The sequence below is a fragment of the Oncorhynchus keta genome, chromosome 7, assembly GCF_023373465.1.
Source record: "Oncorhynchus keta strain PuntledgeMale-10-30-2019 chromosome 7, Oket_V2, whole genome shotgun sequence".
In the NCBI taxonomy this organism is placed as follows: domain Eukaryota; kingdom Metazoa; phylum Chordata; class Actinopteri; order Salmoniformes; family Salmonidae; genus Oncorhynchus; species Oncorhynchus keta.
The window spans coordinates 18,039,823-18,057,898 of NC_068427.1; positions in this window are offsets into that span (position 1 = coordinate 18,039,823).

The window sequence follows — 18,076 nt, forward strand, 5'->3', positions numbered from 1 at the left end:
ACGGCTATTGTTATTGTGTTCACATCATGTATCTTTGCTGATGCAGTTCAATATTCAGTAGGTCCAAAGGACATTTCATTCCATTGTGAAGACAGTAAAGATATAACATTTACAGAAGTTAATAAGCATTGACAAAAACCCTTTGGTGTCTGAAGGCTAAAGTGAATCAGTAAATCAGCCCTGACAGGGGGAATTCCTACCTCCCCCACCCCCAAATCTTCTCTAAAATGAAAGTAAACTCTGTCTCAAAATGTCAGTACCACCCAGTGGTCTAAACCTTCACTTTTCAGCCCAGTATGAGGCCAGGCCAGGGCCTCTGCTCCCTCCGTGGCTCCAGGAAACTAGATAATTAGCCCAGCCTCTCAGTCTCTCTGGCCTCCTAGCCTAATGTGGAGAACAGATCTCAGTGCTGAGGTCATTGTCCCTCCCATCCTCCAGCATTACCACTTTCCCACACCCCACCATGTCCCCTGTGAAGGTCTACTCCGGAGAAGTAGAGAAGGGGGGGGGGGCGCTTTTCCACAATTTACTTGTTATTATTCCTAAAAGCTTTGTCGGTTATTATGGATTGTTATTGTGAGTGACATATCTGTGGATTGACAAAACAAAAGTAGGTTAGAAGTACAGCCCTTATTGAAAACTGATCAAATGTGAAGTTAATGTGATAATATGCATCAACATGTAAGAGCAAAGTGATAACATAGAACAACAAGTGAAAACATTTGAGCACATCTGAAAACACGATCTCATGTGAAATAAATGTGACAACATGGGATGGAAAATTGTGACACCATGAAACTGCACCTGACAACATTCAAAAGTTTTTCACATTTAAAACGGCAAATTAGATTTTCACATGAATGTTTTTCACATGTGAAAGTACAAATTAGATTTTCACGCGAAAAACTTTTACACGTGAAAATACAGTTCCACATGTGAGGGTTAGGTTTTCACAATTCACATGTGAGGTGAAAACATGTTATTATTTACACGTGAAAAATGTGGTGTTAACATGTGAACTCTAAATTGAATACGGTGGCTTCAGTAAGTATTCACAGCCCTTGACTATTTCCACAGTTTGTTGTGTTACACCCTGAATTTAAAATGGATTGCTTTTTTTGTTGTCACTGGCATACACACAATACCCCATAATGTCAAAGTGGAATTTTGTTTTTAGAAATGTTTACACATTAATTAAAAACTAAATGTTTTGAGTAAATAAGTATTCAAACCCTTTGTTATGGCAAGCCTAAATGAATTCAGGAGGAAAAGGTCAGATAAGTTACATGGGCTCACTCTGTGTGCAATAATAGTGTTTAACATGATTACTAATACAATTAAATGTAAGGTCCCTCAGTCGAGCAGTGAATTTCAAACACAGAAACAACCACAAAGACCAAGGATGTTTCCAATGCCTCATAAAGAAGGGCACCTATTGGTAGATGGGGGAGCAGACATTGAATATCCCTTTGAGCATTGTGAAGTTCTTAATTACACTTTGGATGGTGTATAAATACACCCAGTCGCTACAAAGATACAGGCGTCCTTCCTAACTCAGTTGCCATAGAGGAAGGAAACCACCATGAGGCCAATGGTGACTTTAAGACAGTTACAGAGTTTAATGGCTGTGATAAGAGAAAACTGAGGATGGATCAACAATAATATAATAATAATAATAACAATACTAACCTAATTAACAGAGTGAAATGAAGGAAGCTCGAACAGAATAAAAAATATTACAAAACATGCATTCTGTTTGCAATAAGGTATTCAAGTATTACATTTACATTTAAGTCATTTAGCAGACGCTCTTATCCAGAGCGACTTACAAATTGGTGCATTCACCTTATGACATCCAGTGGAACAGCCACTTTACAATAGTGCATCTAAATCTTTTAAGGGGGGTGAGAAGGATTACTTTATCCTATCCTAGGTATTCCTTAAAGAGGTGGGGTTTCAGGTGTCTCCGGAAGGTGGTGATTGACTCCGCTGTCCTGGCGTCGTGAAACTAAGTAAAACTAAGTAAAACTGCAAAAAATAAATTGTCCTGAATACAAAGTATTATGTTTGGAGCAAATCCAACACAACACATCACTTAGTACCACTCTTAATTTTTTCAAGCATGTTGGTGGCTGCATCTTGTTATAGTTTTTTTAGGATAAAAATACATGGAATAGATCTAAGCACATGCAAAATCCTACAGGAAAACCTAGTCCAGTCCGCTTTCAAAAAGACACTGGTAGACACATTTACCTTTCAGCAAGACAATAACCTAAAACACAAGGCCAAATATACACTGGAGTTGCTTACCAAGACAACATTGAATGTTCCTGAGTGGCCTAGTTACAGTTATGACTCAAATCGACTTGAAAATCTATAGCAAGACTTGAAAATGGCAGTCAACAACTAACTTGATAGAGCTTGAAGAATGTTTTATTGTTTATGTGAAAATATTGTACAATCCAGGAGTGAAAAGCTATTAGAGACTTACCCAGAAAGACAGCTGTAATTGCTGCCAAAGGTAATTCTATCATGTATTGACTCAGAGGTGTGAATACTTATGTAATTCTTAAGGCTAGGGGGCAGTATTCGGAAGTTCGGATGACTGACATGCCCAAAGTAAACTGCCTGTTACTCAGGCCCAGAAGCTAGGATATGCATATAATTGGTAGCATTGGATAGGGAACACTCTGAAGTGTGTGAAACTGTTAGAATAATGTCTGTGAGTATAACAGAACTGATATGGCAGGCCAAAACCCTAGGAAAATCCATCCTGAATTTTCTTTTTTTGAGGTCACATTCCATTCAAATGCTTGTGTATGAGATATTCAAATGAATTCCTCCCATATTGCAGTTCCTATGGCTTCCACTAGATGTCAAAATTCTTTAGAAATGGTTTCAGGCTTGTTTTTGAGAAATTAGTTAGTAGTTGTAGTTTTTCAAGGTGGTTCTCTTTTTGACTGTAGTGGATGAGGGCGCGCACTTCGTTATTTATCTCCGGTATTGAACATACTACATTCCGTCTTAAATTGTATTGTTTATTTTCATATTAGGGTACCTGAGGATTGATTAGAAATGTTGTTTGACATGTTTGGACAAAGTTTATTGGTCATTTTTGGGATTCCTTTGTCTGCACGTTGAACGAGTGGAACTGGTAGATTACTGAATCAAATGTGCCAACTAAACTGACTTTTTGGGGATATAAAGAAGGACTTTATCGAACAAAGCAACCATTTTTTGTGTAGCTGGGACCGTTGGGTTGCAAACAGAGGAAGATCTTCAAAGGTAAGTGATTTTTTTTCCCTTTTTTTTTCGCTGTTTCTGATTTTTGTGACGCCTCTGCTGGTTTGGAAAATGTTTTTAATGCTGGTGTATGCGGGGCGCTGTCCTCAGATAATCACATGGTATGCTTTCGCCGTAAAGCATTTTAAAAATCTGACAATCGATTAACAAGAATTTGAGCTTTTAAATGATGTAGAACACTAGTGTATTTATGAATGTTTAATATTACAAATGTTGTATTTTGAATTTCGAGCTCTGCAATTTCACCAATGTTGTCGAGGTGGGGCGCTAGCGGCATGCCTAGCCCAAAGAGGATTTATGTAAATGTGATATTTCAGTATGTTTTTCACATTTATTGAAAATGAAAATCTAAAAACATGTTTTCACTTTGTCATTGTGGGGAATGGGGAATTGTGTGTAGATGGTTGACAAAATGTGGAATAAGTCAAGGGGTGTGAATACTTTCTGAAGGCACTGTACATGTGAACGGATGGTTTCACATGTGAACAACTGACCTCACATGTGTCTCATTTGTGCTCAATATGTGAAAACAGCTAGGCCTATTTCACATGTGAAAATGTGATTTCACATGTTTTGTAAGGGTAGTAATGACATGGTATGGGTGTTTTAAGGTAAGTGGTTACGCTGTTCATCTAAAATAGCGTAAACATCTTAATTCAATGTGTTTACATTTTACATGATCACTGGCTTTTCAATATGACTCCACCTGGGATTTGAATTCACGACCTGTGGATTTGGGGTAGGCTGATCTTTGTCAGTTAATCTGGCTATTCTCTGATCATTGATGTAATTTACTTATTTCAGGAATTTGAGGAATTTTCTGTATAGTTGTCTAACGGTGATTGGGCATATTATTCTGTTTTAGTGTTACTCCTGAATCACTATTATAAATATTATAGTTTTTCTTGAGTGTATTTTTAACAAAGCTGAGATTTACTTTGAAGTCCAAACTGTAGGAATAAAGGGGAAATGTGTTATTGACACAGCCATGGTGGCGTAGCAGGAAGACTGGAATGCCTTAAACCAACAGGTTGTGAGTGTAATAACTACTGTAAAAATAGACATACATCATGTACAGTATGTCAAAGTGTGTCAAATACAGTATGAACATTGGAAACACCGGAGATGTGTGATGTTCCGGGGACATCCTAACAACACATTTTTGTTCGCAGGGCATCACCTGTGAAATCTCATTAAGTATATCCACGTGAAACTTCATGTGAAATACCATCATGTGAAGTGTTCCAAAACCACATTGTTTCATATGATTTCACATGTGAAATCAACTTTTACACGCGCAAAACATGTGAAAATGTCACAAAAATCGTGTTTTTTCTATAAGGGAGATGCCATTTCTTAATTGAATCATCCTGTTGTTGCAGGAATTTTCTAGGAAATGCAAACTTGTATTGTATTCAAAGTTAAAAAAGGCTTCTCAAATCTGTAATTTCCTGACTTGATTTGCCCTAAAGATACAGTACCAGTCAAAAGTTTGGACACATCTACTCAGTGTTGTTCTTAATTTTGACCATTTTCTACATTGTACAATAATAATGAAGACATCAAAACTATGAAATAAAACATATGGAATCATGTATTAACCAAAACAGTGTTAAACAAATCCAAATATATTTTATATTTGAGATTCTTCAAAGTAACCACCCTTTGCCTTGATGACAGCTTTGCACACTCTTGGCATTCTCTCAACCAGGTTCATGAGGTAGTCACCTGGAATGCATTTCAATTAACAGGTGTGCCTTGTTAAAAGTTAATTTGTGGAATTTCTTTCCTCCTTAATGCGTTTGAGCCAATCAGTTTTGTTGTGATAAAGTAGGGGTGGTATAAAGAAGATAGTCCTATTTGATAAAAGACCAAGTCCATATTACGGCAAGAACAGCTCAAATAAGCAAAGAGAAACAACAGTCCATCATTACTTTAAGACACTGAAAGTTTATTCAAGTGCAGTCGCAAAAACCATCAAGTGATATGATGAAACTGGCTCTCATGATGACCGCCTCAAGAAATGAAGACCGATAGGTACCTCTGCTGCAGAGGATAAATCCATTAGAGTTACCAGCCCAAGAAATTGCAGGCCAAATAACATACACATCTCAACATGGAGACTGCGTGAATCATGCCTTCATGGTCGAATTGCTGCAAAAAAAAACACTACAAAAGGACCCAAATAATAAGACTTGATCGTGCGAAGAAACACAAACATTGGACATTAGACCGGTGAAAATCTGTCCTGAGATCTGATGAGTCCAACCGCTGTCTCTTTGTGAGACGCAGAGTAGGTGAACGGATAATTTCTGCATGTGTGATTCCCACCGTGAAGCATGGGATAGGAGGTGTGATGGTATGGGGGTGTTTTGCGGGTGACACTGTCTGTGATTTATGTAGAATTCAAGGTGTGCTTAACCAGCATGGCTACCACAGCATTCTGCAGCGATACGCCATCCCATCTGGTTTGCTCTTAGTGGGACTATCATTTGTTTTTCAACAGGGCAATGACCCAACACACCTACAGGCTGTGTAAGGGCTATTTGACCAAGAAGTAGAGTGATGGAGTGCTGCATCAGATGACCTGGCCTCCACAATCCCCCGACCTCAACCCAATTGAGATGGTTAGGTATGAGTTGGACCGCAGAGTGAAGGAAAAGCAGCCAACAAGTTCTCAGCATATGTTGGAACTCCTTCAAGATTGTTGGAAAAACATTCCAAGTGAAGCTGGTTGAGAGAATGCCAAGAGTGTGCAAAGCTGTCATCAAGGCAAAGGATTTGAATAATCTAAAATATATTTGGATTCGTTTAACACTTTTTTGGTTACTAATGATTCCATATGTGTTATTTCATAGTTCTGATGTCTTCACTATTATTCTACAATGTAGAAAATAGTACAAATAAATATACTGTAACTATACCAACCCCTACAAAAAAAATCCATTAATTATAATTCACATGATAATTCACATTTCCTGTTGCTGCAAGATTATTTTCCTGCTGTGAGAAACTGGGTCAAATGAAGATAAGGCATCTGTACTGATTACTGATAGAAAACAACATGATTTTCAGATGAAGCATTAAGCCGTTTCTGGTGGATGGCAAAAAGCAAGCGGTGCCGAGCACAGGTAGTAGTGAAGGAAACAAGAAACACATGGATCTGCTCAATCTTGAATTAAGTGGACTCAAGGGGAATGGATTCAAAAGGAGCTAAATAAAACCAAAGATCAAATGGATGTCTCTAGGTAGGTGAGCGCTGTGATTTATGGATTTGGATTTGATTCTGTGAAGTGGCACATCAACAGCACCTCGGAACAAAAATAAGACCAATGACAAGACGCACACAAATCTCTCCGCAGGCAGGCAGTTAGCAACACAGCAAACACTTTACCTGTAGCAATCACAGCCCCGGCCACATTATATAAATAGTGTTGTATCGAGCTGTCATTACTCACCTATCAGCTATTTGTAACAACCTTCCGAGGCTCTGCTTTCCCTCTCCGTCCATCTATCCTTCTATCAATCAGCTCCACTGCAGCAGCAATCAAGGTGATGTCACAAGGAGTTATGGCTTTTCCAACCACCTTAGGAAAGAATACTTTACCTAGACAGTACAGTATTTAGTACTTTATTTTCTGGGTAAATGTTACATATGCATATGTAAGGTAGCCTGGGTTACTGGTAACTTTACCATGTTCATTACTTTTTCCGAAGGAAATAATAGATCTTGGTTCCTCGTGACTCACAGACATGATTAACCACACCGGCACATTCCATTATGGATTGTAGGATAGGGTACCCCCCTCTCACTGGACACATGGGGCTGACTAATGTATCTGTGGAAGCATCTGGAATCAACATTTTTTTCTCTCGCTTCAATGGAAAAAAGGAGCTCACTCACATGGCCCTGCTATAAAAGTATGACATCAGCTGCATGCACATTAGTTTTATACTTAGTGATTATCCTGGCTTTTTGGAGGAGTGTAAACTATACAATAAAGGCTATACAATTACATTTAGCCTAAGGTTTTGGTTTAGAGGGCAGAGAATCCTCTGCCAGTGAATGTTCCCAAGAACCCTGGAGTTTGGATTTGACCTCATTGATATGGCTTTATTACCACAGTTCCATGAAGCCTTAAGATTTTCTGCATCTGTTTGCAGAATTCTTCCTCAACTTGTGGCCACATGGGTTTGGAGGAACATGATGTTTGCCACTATGCCAAAAAAGCCTAATTGCTCCCAGTTATTCAGAATAGAAGAGCAGGATAGTCTGAGTATGTGCTGGGATCAAAGCAAACCACTCAAACCTCTGCCATTACTGAGGCAATAGAGATTGTATTCATTTTTTTGTGTTATTTGTGTGCCTTTTGAGCCAGCTTGCTATAGCAGGAAAATAATCCTGTAGACACAGGAAATATGGATTATAATTAATGGACATTTTTGTAGGAGTTGATACAAGTCTGAAATTTCTAAGTGAAAAATGCAAAAATGTTAAACCTCAAAGACACTACAAGTTTTACATTTCTTGCATTGCAGGAAAGTTCTCCTGCAACCGGGTGATCAAATTAAGATCCTACATCTGTATGAAGTCAAATACCATAACAGCAATTTATGTCCCATCATGACCATCTATCATTGTCAAAATCCTTTCTGCATGGTTAGTCTTTTATCCTCTAGGGTTTAGTGTCAGATTAAGTTGAAGGATATGAACTTGAGTATTTCTTCAACTTTTCAAGTCAAGTCAGTCCCCTGTCAAATATCAGTAAACAGAAAACAGATAGGTTGCTTGCCAATTTCTTAACAGTCTCTGACAATTCTATTGGAAGCCTTTATTAAATCCCGAGTTAGAACTCAAAAACATGTTCATTCCTGCTTTCCATGAATAGCTTGTAGCAAGTTTTTTTAATGAAAGTAACAGTCTCCTGCTTACAGCACTAACAAGTGATACTGTTTCAGAATAGTTCATATTGTAGGCCTACATACTGTATGTGTACTGATTCACTGCTGTGTCATGGTTGTTGCTGTTTTCTTCTTAATTGCCTAGTATTTAGAAAAGTGAAGGTAAAATGTTATCAAGGCGAGACCCAAATGCAGACTCAGGACGCAGATGGTGTTTATTAATCCAAAGGGGTAGGCAAGAGAATGGTCGTGGACAGGCAAAAAGATCAAAACCAGATCAGAGTCCAGGAGGTACAGGCTCGTGGTCAAGGCAGTCAGAACGGTCAGGCAGGCGGGTACAAAGTCCAGAAACGGGCAATGGTCAAAACCGGGAGGGCTAGAAAAATGAGAATGCAACAAGCAGGAGAACGGGAAAACCGCTGGTTGACTAGGAAACATACAAGACGAACTGGCACAGAGAGACAGCAAACACAGGGATAACTACACTGGGGTAAATAAACGACACATGGAGAGGGTGGAGACAATCACAAGGGCAGGTGAAACAGATCAGGGCATGACAAATGTAGTTTTTCTTTATGAAGCTTGTGGATATAATTTGTGTTTCAACTGAGCGAGTAAAAGTAAAGATACCTTTAATTGAAAATTACTAAAGTAAAAGTGAAAGTCACCCAGTAAAATTCTACTTGAGTGAAAGTCTTAAAGTATTTGGTTTTAAATATACTTCAGTATCAAAAGTAAATATAATTGCTAAAATATACTTAAGTATCAAAAGTAAAAGTCTAAATAATTGTTATATTCCTTATATTAAGCAAACTATTTCCGGATAGCCAGGGGAATGCTCCCACACTCAAACGTTATTTACAAACAAAGCATGTGTTTAGTGAGTCCGCCAGATCAGACGCAGTAGGGATGACCAGGGATGTTCTCTTGATAAGTGTGTGAATTAGACCATTTTCCTGTCCTGCTAAGCATTCAAAATGTATCAAGTACAGGTGAAATGTATGGAGTAAAAAGTACATCATTTTCTTTAGGAATGTAGTGAAGTAAACATAAAGGTTGTCCAAATTATAAATTGTAATGTAAAGTACAGATACCCCCAAAAACTACTTAAGTAGTACTTTAAAGTATTTTTACTGAAATACTTTACACCACTGGTAATATCCCACGTCCCTTGTGGTGAACATGCCAGACATCTCAACAAACATTTGGTTGAGTTCGCTGAGACTGGAGCGGTAGTCAACATTTCCCAGTCTGTTGCTCTGCAAATATGAACCATGCACTGTCTCGTCTGTCTCACAAAACATGATGATACTCCACATGTCTTACTCCTCTGAGACAATCATGTTCCTCAATAAAATATTGGCTGGAGTGACAAAGGCCAACTATCATAATTCTGTCAAAAATAAAAGATTATGCATAGTTTTTTTTACTACAATAAAGGTTTCTTCCATTTTTTTCTCAAAGATATTTCCAAGATCTATTTTCTTGCTCCTTGACTTATACGACTGTGTGATGAGGCCAGCATAGCATTTGTTATACATTTAACAAGACTGGGCTAGTGCTTGAGCTGGAAGGCAATGACAACTTTTCCTGCTTATTACACTGTACGTCCTACATAATGCAGAATATGTACACCCCTATGTACAGGCCTAGCTTAAGCTGTAGCTTAGTGCTGACCCCGATCTCTGAGTCAAAGAACCCTGAAGAGTAATGTTCTTTTGCCCAGCAACATGGTTTCCATCCTTGAGCCTCCTGACTAGACTGCATTATGGTTTCGCTCCTCGAGCCGACACTGTCTGGAAATTAAACAAAGGTCTCAGTCCAGCATCGAAAGACCTGGACGGCCCTCCATCCCCCCTCTAATAGCTGGGCAGTGAGTCATACTCAGTGGTTCCAACTTTCCTCAAGTTTTCCACAAGGTGCAAATCATTTCCCTACAACCATGTAAAACAAATTGTACATGTGGTTCTGAGGTTTAGCGATGTGAGCATTTGAACCAGTCTCTTCTGCTCTTTTATGTTCGTCAAACTGAGACATTTTGCACAGCTCTCATTTTCAGCCTTAATGTATTAGTTTTACATTGTACTCCATTTAGTCTAGTTTCCATAAAACTTTCAGTTCATGATTGATGAAGGTATTCTTTGATCTTTTGGATGATCTTTTGGAGGAACCATGTCTTCTCTTATAATTGAAGACTTTGTGCATGTTCTTTTTTTTTTGTTTAGAATCATTCGTATGCGTAGGAATCTTGCGTGTTTAGTTCAACAGGCATAGGATTAAGTTAATTAAAATCAACTAAGATGAACAAAAATGCACTAAGATTTCCTCATCTGTCACTGCAGACAGCCTTAGAGTCCGATCTGTTTGAGAAGTCCTGTTTGGATGAGCTTCAAGGGCTCCAACAGCGCCATGAAAATCTGTTTTGGGTTGTTCATCACTGTTAAAGAATCATTGTGGTCAGTGTGAGCGAATAGGAGGAGAGCACGAGAAATGGACAGGTCAGACCTCAGGTCAGAAGAGTCTCACGTAATGTAGGCTACTTACTTTGTATACAGCAATTCCATTAACTTAATTGCAGTTTAAGATGAATATTCAAGGGGGACTCTTTTGGCTGTTTAGAAATACACTTACCACTAACCTATTAAAAGGTAAAGAATATATATATATATATATATATAAAATATATTTTTAAATTGCATAAAACATGTACATAATATTGACTGTTAACTTACTATTTGAAAATAAATCATTATCCGTAGCAACATATGACAGAATCCCAATTTTCTTTCTTTTTTAAGCCCACGAACAAGTGGTGGGTAGTTTAAGAACAGTTTAATGGTTCATGAATTGCTGAAAATGCGCAGGAAGTTGCGCCTCGGTTCAGGAGGAAAGTTTAGGAGGAAGTATTAATTTCTCATTGGGGAATTGTAAGTCAACGCTGGGTTCACTGAAGCAGGAGGTGTTCACATGTGGGTGCTGAAGGCCCCCATGTACGTTGGGGCTTGGGGGGCTTCCCCTGAACACATGCCTGACAGAAACATGCCTGGCAGGGGACAAAAGCAACATAATGGATGAGTTTCAAATTACATGATCAAAGCAGCCAATGAGGCAGAAAAACATTTTCACCTTCATCAATTACTATGGGAAATGCAGGTCACGGTTTCATGTTTACAATAATATTGGTTAATTATGAACTTGTGCATGTTCTTTTTTTGGAATCATTCATGTGTAGGAATCTTGCATGTATAGTTTGCTACTTTCGTGAGAACTTTGTGTGAAACATGACATGAATTCAAACCTGCCACATTCATTTACTTTGCGCCTTAGGGCCTCCATAGTTTAAGGATATTGGAAAAAGTAAGAACATACAGGTACAAAAAAATGTATGGGAGATTCCCCCCAAAATGTTGTGGTGTATGTTTACTTAGATACAAACCAAGGAGTATAAACAGGAGCACCTTGAAAATGTATTACTCTCCTCCTACAAAACACCTTCTTCTGGGTATCTTCTGTTTTTGTTCACTCATTTATTGGCCACACAGGTCCTCCGGGTTAAGGAGGTAGATGTCTTTCGCAGACGAACAAGGCCCTTGAAACTTCATGTTGAAAGAGGAAAAGCGATTATGGTCTTGTTGGCAGGGCAGCTGGGCCATGTGTAGAACTGTTTCTGTGAACCTGGTGTTGTTGTGGAGGGGGTTGCTACAGGCAGGAGATAGCATGAGGGAGGTTTCCTCCATCGGAAGTCTGCCTCCATCGGAAGTCTGCTCACAGCTTACAATACCATGGAGAATGACCAATCCTACAATCCTTGCTGCAAGGAGAGACTGTTTTTCCCTGAAACAAATGTTTTTTTTTTTTTTTTTTACATGTTAGCATTTGTCACAGAAAGAGAATGTTTCATTTAAGTTTAAGAAACGGGGTGATAGAAATGGAATATGAGCAACTGCTCTAATCATGACGCCATTACACATTTGACAAAGGATAGGGTATGCACTCTGCAAAGACCATTTGACAATAATGTAGTAAAAAAGTTGGTTACGGGTATATACAGTTTCTTCGGAAAGTATTCAGACCCCTTGACTTTTCCCACATTTTGTAACGTTACAGCCTTATTCTAAAAATGATTAAATAGTTGTTTTCCCTCATCAATCTACACACAACATCCTATAATGACAAAGCAAAAACAGGTTTCTAGACATTTTTTTAATATTCTATTTAGATATGTATTCAGACCCTTTACTCAGTACTTTGTTGAAGCACCTTTGGAAGCGACTACAGCCTCGAGTCTTCTTGGGTATGACACTACAAGCTTGGCACACCTGTATTTGGGGAGTTTCCCACATTCTTCTCTGCAGATCCTCTCAAACTATGTAAGGTCGTATGGGGAGAGTTGCTGCGCAGCTACATTCAGATGCACAGCTACTTTCAGCTACTTTCAGATGTTCGATGGGGTTCAAGTCTGGGCTCTGGCCACTCAAGGACATTCAGAGACTTGTCCTGAAGCCACTCTTGCGTTGTCTTGGCTGTGTGCTTAGGGTTGTTGTCCTGTTGGACGGTGAATCTTCGCCCCCAGTCTGATGTCCTGAGTGCTCTGGAGCAGGTTTTTACCAAGGATCTCTGTACTTTGCTCTGTTCATTTTGGCCTTGATCTTGACTAGTCTTCCAGTCCCTGTCGCTGATAAACATCTCCCACAGCATGATGCTGCCAACACCATGCTTCACCGTAGGGATGGTGCCAGGTTTCCTCCAGACATGACGCTTGGCATTCAGGAGAAGGGTTCAATCTTGATTTCATCAGACCAGAGAATCTTGTTTCTCATGGTCTGACAGCCTTTTGGCAAAATCCAAGCTGGCTGTCATGTGCCTATTACTGAGGAGTGGCGTCTGTCTGGCCATTCTACGATAAATGCCTGATTGGTGGAGTGCTGCAGAGATGGTTGTCCTTCTGGAAGGTTCTCCCATCTCCACAGAGGAACTCTAGAGCTCTGTCAGAATCACAATCAGATTATAGGTCACCTTCCTGACCAAGGCCCTTCTCCCCCGATTGCTCAGTTTGGCCGGGCGGCCAGCTCTAGGAAGAGTGTTGGTGGTTCCAAAATTATTCCAATTAAGAGTGATTGAGGCAACTGTGTTCTTGGGGACCTTCAATGCTGCAGAACGTTTTTGGTACCCTTCTCCAGATCTGTGCCTCGACACAATCCTTTCTCGGGTTTCTACAGACAATTCCTTCGATCTCATGGCTTGGTTTTTGCTCTGACATGAACTGTAAACTGTGGGACCTTATATATACATTTGTGTGCCTTTCCAAATCAGGTCCAATCAATTGAATTTACCACAAGTGGACTCCAGTCACGTTGTAGAAATGTCACAATTATGATCAATGGAAACATGATGCCCCTGAGCTCAATTTCGTGTCTCATAGCAAAGTGTCTGAATACTATAGTAAATAAGTTATTTCTGTTGTGTTGTCTTTTTTTGTCTTTAAATGTGCGAACATTTATAAAAAAAAACTGTTTTCACTTTCTCATTATAGGGTATTGTGTGGAGATTGCAGAGGAAAATGTTTTATTTAATCCATTTTAGAATAAGGCTGAAATGTAGCAAATTTTGGAAAAAGTCAAGGGGTCTGAACTTTCAGAAGACACTATTTCCTGTACATATGTCTTCCATCTGCTGTATAAATCCTCTGCCCAACATAATGCATGTAAAGGAGAAAACAGGAGTCAAAAGAACCTTTGAAAATCTTTTTTTTGCTAAAAAAAGTATTTGGAAACAATGCTGGTTTCTTGGTAGTAGACTGCCACAAAGGTGGGGTAATAATTCACTTCATGATGGTGTGTTAGCTCTGGTTGGAGAAATTGTTTATAGCAATATTTGGTAGGCGTTCCCTTGGAGACCTAGATAATTATTTCCATTCTCCATTCAGGTCGCCTATCTGAGTCTAAAGTTGTTTCGCCTCTAGCAAAGAAGCCCACTATAAAATTCCCAAACATTTGATCCACATGATTCAACCATTTGTTGGAAGGAAGTATGGAATTTATGTTCCTAGGATTGAAGATGCGTCCAAATCTCCATTCATGGCCTCAAGGGTGGAATGTTATTAATATTATTAATACTTTTATAATTAATAAACATTCTTTCAAAAAGCCCACCGGAAATCCAGTGTTTTTATGTCAAACGGTTTTGATATATTTCAGTCTATTGAGATGTATATAAAGTGTAACATTGGGATTCAAACTAAAAATGTTATACATTTCAACTCTATATCTGACATGGTAAAGGTGTTTCTTTTTTTTAAGACCATAACCATTTTTGTGAAGAATATACTTTTTTTTCAAAGTGGATTTGTTTAAGACTACCAAGGAACACTCTGTGTGAAAAACTGTTTTGGGAGGAAACATCTTTCTCCAGAAATCTTTAGGTTGGTAAACAGGTGCTCAATCTTCCACCATCTTGGATCTTCCTTACAGTAAGGGGAGGTGCTAGATTGTAGAACAACCAATGGAATTAAGTGGTTTCTCCCGCTATTACCATTGGTATTCTACTTTTGGGGGCGGTTATTATGGGAGGATTCAGATCAAGGATGGATGCAAGTCGAGCCCTATCATAGTTTTCATAAAATGCTTCCCTAATCTATCTGTGAAGGCTGGATGGGTGAAGCTAGTATGGCAAAAGCTCTTCATTAGACAACAATTTGTTGGCCTAAAGTATTGTTAGTGTTATCTATTGTTTTCAGCACACACTATTATTTCCACATAACCCGTTTTTTCAAGTTGGTAATGGAAAGTGATTTTATGTTGCCTAACACTGTTCTCTCATAAGGAAAGGAGAGGAATTTTTGAGGAGAATGAAAATATGCATTATAGTTATTGACTAGGACTGCTATATGGGTTTAAATATCCCAAGATGTAATTGTAAACAAACACTGTATAGCCTCAAAACATGGTTAAAACTATACTTTTTGTGGTTAAATTTCTCCAGCCCGTCCCTAAGCTGTGTCTGTCTAAAAACAAAACGTGGCAGGGTGCCAGATTTGTTGTTGTTTGAACAGCAGATTGCCCCATTAAAATGTAAAGGTACCACTCTCACAATCCCAGGACATAAGCATGCTCTCCTACATACAAAATGGAGCCTTTCCTTTGTAGCGGGCTGCATGGTTGGTATTTGCCCATAATACAGTCTCTTTCACATGTATTTTCATCACATGTATAGTACAGTAGTGCTTTGCACAACCTGTCATGCTCAATAGAAATACCAGGCATTGCATTTTTTTTTCTGGACATAAAAACATAATAAAACAATAATTGGGGTGGAGCTAAGCACAGGCAAAATCCTAGAGGCAAACCTAGTTAATTCTGCCTTCCACCAGACACTGGGAGATGAATTCACCTTTCAGCAGGACAATAACGTAAAACACAAGGCCAAATTCACACTGAAGTTCCTTACCAAGAAGACAATGAATGTTCCCGAGTGGCCGAGTTACAGTTTTGACTTAAACCTATGGCAAGACCTGAAAATCAACAACCAATTCGACAGACCTTGAAGAATTTTCAAAGTAAAAATGGGCAATGTTGCACACTCCAGGTATGGAAAGCTCTTAGACTTACCCAGAAATACTCACAGCTGTAATCCCTGCCAAACGTGCATCTACAAAAGTAATGACTCAGGGGTGTGAGTACCTATGTAAATGAGATAATTTGTTTAATTTGTAATACTTGTTTTTTTATGTACTTGTTTTCATTTTATCATTATGGGGTATTGTGTGTAGATGGGTGACAAAACAATTATATGTAATCCATTTGGAATTCAGGTAGCACGACGTGGAAAAAGTCAAGGAGTATGAATATACAATATGAAGGCAATGTAAAGCTTCCAACTAGCTTTATAATCACTATAAAGACTTCTAGCAGAGATGCTAATATTGACAGACAAGAGAGAGAGACAGCACACTAGATGTCAGTTCAATGACTAGTTTTGATTTACATTTAGTTGAGTTTTCAACTAAAGTGAATTAAATAAAAAATGTCACCATGTCATTGTTTTTGGTGAAATAATGACAAAATGCCCGAACGTTGATGACTTTCTGCAAATCCAATCAGTTTGATTCAACATCATCACATTGATTTGTTGTGTTGAAAACGTGGGAAAAAATTATTTACTTTCACCAATCCATTGCCAGACAGCCAGGAACATAGACAAGGAGGGAAGACAGGCCATGACTCAGACTAATGTCTGCTCCCTGTGCAGCTACAATATAGCCTCCCTCTGGCTATCTTCTCTGATGACAGGCCTATAACAGCTGCCTTTATCCTCTACTTCCGCCACAGTCCCAGTGGTTCACCACACATCCAGTCCCAGTGGTTCACCACACATCCAGTCCCAGTGGTTCACCACACATCCAGTCCCAGTGGTTCACCACACATCCAGTCCCAGTGGTTCACCACACATCCAGTCCCAGTGGTTCACCACACATCCAGTCCTGATGGCAACTAAATCACCTGATGCTTTCTGCACCTTGAGAACACAGTCCAATGCTCTTTCCTCTCATTAACCACCCACAACGTAAAACACAGCCAGGAGACTGAAGTGTGACTGTGACAGAGGAACTGTTACACATACAGTTGAAGTAGGAAGTTTACATACACTTAGGTTGGAGTCTTTAAAACTTGTTTTTCAACCACTCCACAAATTTCTTGTTAACAAACTATAGTTTTGGCAAGTCTGTTGGGACATCTACTTTGCGCAGGACACAAGTAATATGTCCAACAATTGTTTACAGACAGATTATTTCACTTATAATTCATTGCATCACAATTGTAGTGGGTCAGAAGTTCACATAAAAGTTGACTGTGCCTTTAAACAGCTTGGACAATTCCAGAAAATGATCGCATGGCTTTAGAAGCTTCTGATAGGCTAATTAACATAATTTGAGTCAATCGGAGGTGTGCCTGTGGATGTATTTCAAGGCCTACCTTCAAACTCAGTGCCTCTTTGCTTGACATCATGGGAAAATCAAAAGAAATCAGCCAAGACCTCAGAAAAAAATGGTAGACCTCCACAAGTCTGGTTCATCCTTGGGAGCAATTTCCGAATGCCTGAAGGTACTACGTTCATCTGTACAAACAATAGTATGCAAGTATAAACACCATGGGACCACGCAACTGTCATACCGCTCAGGAAGGAGATGCATTCTGTCTCCTAGAGATTAACGTAAGTTGGTGCGAAAAGTGCAAATCAATCCCAGAACAACAGCAAAGGACCTTGTGAAGACGCTGGAGGAAACAGGCACAAAAGTATTGATATCCACAGTAAAACGAGTCCTATATCGACATAACCTGAAAGGCTGCTCAGCAAGGAAGAAGCCAATGCTCCAAACCACCATAAAAAGCCAGTCTATGGTTTGCATCTACACATGGGGACAAAGATCATACTTTTTGGAGAAATGTCCTCTGGTCTGATGAAACAAAAATAGAACTGTGTGGCCATAATGACCATCATTATATTTGGAGGAAAAAGGGGAGGCTTGCAAGCTGAAGAACACCCATCCCAACCCTAAAGCACGGGGGTGGCAGTATCATGTTGTGGGGGTGCTTTGCTGCAGGAGGGACTGGTGCACTTCACAAAATAGATGGCATCATGAGGAAGTAAAATTATGTGGATATATTGAAGCAACATCTCACGACATCAGTCAGGAAGTTAAAGCTTGGTCGCAAATGGGTCTTCCAAATGCACAACGACCCCAAGCATACTTCCAAAGTTGTGGCAAAATGGCTTAAGGACAACAAAGTCAAGGATTGGAGTTGCCATCACAAAGCCCTGACCTCAATCCTAAAACATTTGTGGGCAGAACTGAAAAAGACTGAGCGAGGAA